Source organism: Lolium rigidum, chromosome 5 (genome assembly GCF_022539505.1).
Source record: "Lolium rigidum isolate FL_2022 chromosome 5, APGP_CSIRO_Lrig_0.1, whole genome shotgun sequence".
Lineage (NCBI taxonomy): Eukaryota > Viridiplantae > Streptophyta > Magnoliopsida > Poales > Poaceae > Lolium > Lolium rigidum.
In genome coordinates, this window is record NC_061512.1 from 33,889,119 (window position 1) to 33,894,931 (window position 5,813).

A 5,813-nucleotide genomic window follows, 5' to 3' on the forward strand; every position below is an offset into this window, starting at 1 on the left:
CAATTTAACAAAAGTACACCAATGCCCAAGCCGACAACAACCTTGTAAACTATGCAAGTAGCAGCAGCAAAGTCTGAGCAGCCAAGTAGCACCATCCAACAGCGACCTAGTAGCATGCTAGTAGCAGCCAGCTAGCAAGACAGCACCAAGCTAGCAGAAGCAAGCAACCTAGCAGCAGCTAGCACCAAGCTAGCTAGCAAGCAACAAGCTATAGCAGCGTAAGTAGCAGGCCTGAAGCAATTACCAGCAGCAGCATTTCAAATATGCTAGTGATTCTGAAATATATCATTTCACCATGTTCCAAATTCCTAATTAATTCAATAATATGCTGCTGGGGCCAAAGAATCAAGTACATCATTTGTTGTTATCAAAAATATATAGTACATCCCTTCACCGAACCGAAATCCACTAGGCTGTAGAAGTATATACTTAGGGTCCAGGAAATCACTCCTAGGCCAACTAAGTAGAACCAGAAAAGCAAGCAAGGCCACAAGCCAGCCATCAAATAAAGTAACCATGTATAAGCAGCATATCTGTTTAAAGTATGCATATCAACACTTTGCACACTACCAGCAAGCAAACCATGTCGGGGAGCTAGCAAAGTATTCACTTTACACCACAACAAACTTGTTCATGGTACTATGGAGTTCAAACTCGAGGAACGAAACATCCATGTATGAATTCATCGCACTCTTTCATCACTTAGGGAAAAACACATAGCAGACGAGCATAGCAAGCAAGCAAGCAAAGCACCTAACAACAAGCAACCTATCTAGCAACGAAGCAACCTATCTAGCAGCGAGCAACCTATCTAGCACCAGACAACAACCTTAAAAATGACAAGTTAGTTAGATTTGGCCTATTTCACTCTTAAAGGGTAGCTCTGTATTTTTTTAGAAGGAAATGCTCACTGGTCGGCACCTATCTAGCAGCAGCAACAACACCAAGTAACAGATGAAAACTCAGAAATCTCGAGTAAGATTCAAGTAACCTAGGCATGAAAACTACAACTACCTATCAACACTCGCATTGGCAAGTGAAAGCAAACACTCTACATTCATTTTTGAAGCACATAGTGAAGCATACGGAGCATCATTGCATAGTGCATACAGAGCATCGAAAATCAAACTTCCACCGTTACACCTCAACACAAGCTACAAATTAAGGTTACAACAAGTAGCATTTGTGTTCTTTTTTCCCCTTAAATTGAACAAAAATGGAACAATGTAGGTGCACCAATTAGGTCAGAGAGGGAGGGAGGGGAGAGGGCCTCACCTGCGGCGACGGCGATGCTGGCTGGAGGCGGTTGGGGTCCTCGGGGTCGGGCACGAGGCGGATGGTGTCCTTGCGCAGGTTGGCAGATGGGGTCGGGGAGGGAGGTTGAGCGCCTACTGGTGGCCGACGAACTGGGGCCGTTGACGAACTGGTGGCCGATGAAGAACTGGGGCGCCTGCGGCTGGTGTCCATGACATGGTTAGCAGAGGGAGGGATGCCGCTAGGTCAGAGAGGGAGGGAGGGGAGACGGGCCTCACCTGCGGCGACGCGACGGTGGCAGGCGGTAATCGAGGTCGAGGGGATCTGGGCGCCGGTGTCTATGGCCGCTCGCGTGAGAGGAGGGGTGGCCGCCGGTGGGAGGTGGCGTCGGAGAGGTGGCGAGGAGAGGAGGGCGTCGCCGGGGTCGCTCGCGTCGTTCGGGGAGGGCGGCCGCCGGCGTCGGGAGAGGATCGAGTGGTACCGGGGAAGAATGGGTAATGGAGGATGCGTGGTCGGGACGGGGGATTTTTGGCTAAGTCCCAGACACCCTTAGCAATAGCGCACCTCTAGTGGTGCGCCACTATGAGGCTTAGCAATAGCGCACCTCTAGGGGTGCGCCACTACCACTTTATGTCTAGGTCAAAAGCAAAACGCGTGGGGATTTGACATGTTCCGATTAGTACCGCACCGGCTCGTCCCTGGTTGGTTTGTGCCAAACCCTCGCCGGCCAGGTTCGAACCCCGCGGCCCCAATTTTTTTCCTTTTCTTTTTCAATTGATTTAACACTATAATAAACATCCAAAATAGCATAATACACCAAAATAAAAGGCATAAATAATTATAATTATGTAGAATATTTAAAATACTATAGAATCTAGAAAATATCCAAAAATATAAATTATATGTCTATTTTGATCGGTACAATGTGTAGATTAACAATATGACATCCATTATTCATACAAGAAAATGATACATATTATCTTTTCACAATCTTCTTGCCCTTCTTTCTCGCGGTTGAATAATTTAGCCCCGGAACTCCTAGACTTCTTCTCTTGAATGGACGGCCTTTAGGTAGGGTGGTCCTGCTTCTTCTTGTTGTGTATGGTTCTTCATCATCGTCGTCGTCATCTTCCATCTTCGGATCGCCGTACTGGTCAAAGTCTAGCTCGTTGGCGGCTCCATCCATTCCGATGATGCTCCTTTTGCCTCTCCTCACGACAACACGGCTGGGCTTTTGCGGGTCGGTAATGAAGAAGCATTGGTCCACTTGGGAAGCTAGTACCCATGGCTCATATTTCGCGGTGACCTTTGCATTTCAAATCCCTGCAAACAAACACATGCAACACATGTGTGGATCGGAGGCTTTGCATATACAACACATGTGGAGGCTTCGCATACAACACACATGCACGTGATCGAGACGCTTTTCGCGCATGCGCACATACGTGTGTGTGCAAGACGATCGGAACCGGTCACACACAAAGCATAAAACCAACAAAGTTACCGATACGGCGAGACCTAGAGTGTTGGATGATGTAAAAAGTTGAGATTGAGTAGGGTATTAAGCTAAGAAAGCTTCACCACTACTTACCTATTAAGCTAAGACATAGCAATGGCGCACTACTAAGTGGTGCGCCACCGCCACGCCTCTCATCTCTAAAAAGGGGCTCTGGCCACCCCTAGCAAGTGGCGCACCTAATGACATGCGCCATAGGTAACCTATGTAGCAGTGGCGCACCACGGCGAGTGCGCCATTGCTAAGCCTATCATCTCTAAACGGTCTCTCGGACACCTCCTAGCAGTGGCGCACCTCTGCAACGTGCGCCATAGGTAAGGAATGTAGCAGTGGCGCACCCCGGAGACGTGCGCCACTACTAGGTTGGGGGAGGATCTGGCCTCCTGTCACCACTTACTTATGGCGCACCAGAATCAAGGTGCGCCACTACTACTTTTGTAACAGTGGCCCACCGTTTTGTGGTGCGCCACTGCTAAGTAGTAGTGGCGCACGGCAGCCATGGTGCGCCACTGATGGCAGTCTTACGGCTAGGCCTTTTCCTAGTAGTGTATCACTCGCACACCTAGATATTTTCTTGCGAGCTATAACCTAAATTAAGGTTTGACACTTTCTGTTAACTGCAGATCTTAATATATATTTCAGACTACCATTTAACCCTTATTGTAAATTTTACCCACATTTTTTAACCAACGTTTCTAAACCCATTTAATGGTTTTCGTTTTATGTGTTGGCCTAATTACCCGACTTCAAAATGTTCAGATCGAGGTTGTCCTACTTCAGGGTAGTGAGCTGCAGCATTTTGGCGCTCAGTTGGTGCTGGAGGTTATTCAGGCACCATCCACAAATTAAGTAAGATATAGCTCTCTTCACCGTAATTTTGTCAAGGGGTCCGCAATGAAATGGACAATTACGCCAAGATAGGCACATAAGAAGGTGGGGTTTGGGGTATGCTTGACTATACCTTTGTATCAATTGTTCTGTTGCACTTTTATTCTTCTAAAAAATAGCGGATATCCCTTCTTCAGTAATTTTCCAGTGTTAATATACATGCTGGTTTTGCTGCCATAATAGATCCTCAAGATCAGCGATGGCGATCGCGACGGTGCATCGACGAGCTTGATGAGATGGCGCATTGACAAGCAAAAAGTCATGGGGATTCCCGCTGTTCGTGAGGGGTTGCATGATGCGGCTATGGGGCGGCGGAGGTCCACACATCAGACGTATCTAGGCTGTGCGCACAGATGATGTTGAGGCTCCGTGACCTCTACAACCCGAGCAAAGACAGCAGCAGTTCGCCACTTCAACTGTTACTCTACTCCATCCACTAAATTTTCTTCAGTTCAATATCTGCATATATATGGTGATAATTTTAGTGGGCCACAAGGTGTTGGCAATCGTTGGGTTCTGTATTCTACAAAATATCAGCAGCTTGTTTAATCTTCAGTTGCGGTGCTTTCATGTTATCATGAATTGTGGGAAAACAGTATATTGTGTGTTCCTTCTTGCATCCAGCTTGACTGTTTACTCTGGAAGGAGCAGTTCGTGGAGTGGGTCTGAAGCAACTGGGTAGCAGTCATAATATTAGGTGAGAGTTGCTTAATGTGTAGGTGGGTAGAATATTAGTTTCATGGTCTACTTTACAAGAGAAAGCAAGTAGAATATTACGTAGGAGTTGCTTCATATTTACTGTCTCTAATTTTCCGTACCATTTTGCGGTAGGATTGCATACAGTGGCATTAATATATTTCATTACATTCTCTTTTCAGAAAAACTGCACTAAGATCCTTATGCTTTTAGTCAGACATACCTTCTGTTGTTGCTCAAGGGTTTAACATTGTTGTTAAATAAAATTTTACAACTAACTTGACATGTAAATGGTGCGACATTACAGAGGGCGTCGACTTTGATGTCAGTATGACACACTATACTTATTGTACTCCATAAATATTTTCAGCAGAGAAATAGAATCCTACAAGATCAACATGTTTTCAGTATTTGCCTCTAATGATTAAATTATCTCTTTTCCGTGTTCGAATCTGCTGTGTTTCCATTTTCCATGTTGGCTAACTATAATAATAAATAAAAATTTGGAGTAGTGGATTTTTATGTGCCATTTGGTGTTAGCCTCCCTAATTCTCTTATGGATTTCTGTTCGGCAGGCTGCTACAGAGGGGGTGGACTTTGATGTCAGTATGCTACAAAGGATGTTGAAGAAATTGGTGATTTTCTTTATTTAATTAAAGAAATAGATTATATGAATGCATGGTGATTTGAAAAAATGTGGTTTATTTATTTCAAGTGTTCTAAATTACTCATTAATCCGATATAAATTAAGGCTGCAAAGGGGGTCATGCAATGACTATGAACTAAGGGTGATATGTTTTTTTTGGTGTTTATTCTTCTATGAGCTACCAACCATATATGTTGCAAGCTGATAAGGTGCCTTTTTAGATTATGAGAAGCGATTATATTTGTGCCTCCATGGCGAGCAGCACCGGCTGCATCTGGCCCCAGCGCATCTTTGGAAATTTAGAATGATAAAAGGAATTGGTCAAACTACAGAAATTGTGACCCTGGGGAGCCGCCCCGGGCCTGACCACCGTTGGTTCAGCGTTCTTCTCTGCCTGCGGAGTTTCCTGTCGAGCATGCGTACGGTTGAGGTTGGTTCGCCGTTCTTCTCTCCTCTCTTTCGCGCTGGCTTACTGTGTTCGTTGCCCTCCATGCCATGTTCTTGTTAATTGGCTTGCCTAATTTTCCTATTTGCATCCAGGTCTAGGATGTTCATCCACATCTCGTTTAACTTGTTTTTCCGATGAAGTTAGGAAAATTATATAGCTACCATGATATATTGCATTCAGTAGCATAAACCAGAGTTTATGCATTGTATTGATTGTGCCAACTTGTGCACACTGGCCTCAGAGGCAAGATGCCAATACCATCAGGTTCCTTACCTTCTTTGCTTGGATATATGTTTGGTAGGTTAGTGATTGATCATTTTTTTCTATAATTCTTTTAGCTAGCCAATTTCCTGCTTCGTCATGAG

The 5,813-nt window shown here is 45.0% G+C and overlaps 1 long non-coding RNA gene across 2 annotated transcripts; it reads left to right on the forward strand.

Annotated features, from left to right (window-relative positions):
- Positions 1-3,587: 3,587 nt before the first annotated feature.
- On the forward strand, positions 3,588-5,029 carry LOC124657949. 2 transcript variants are annotated; one of them, XR_006988948.1, is made up of 3 exons: positions 3,588-3,703; positions 3,842-4,355; positions 4,930-5,029. It is a non-coding gene; the product is annotated as an uncharacterized LOC124657949 (long non-coding RNA). The 2 variants fall into 2 exon arrangements; XR_006988949.1 differs by having other exon boundaries at positions 3,598-3,715.
- The last annotated feature ends 784 nt before the right edge of the window (positions 5,030-5,813 follow it).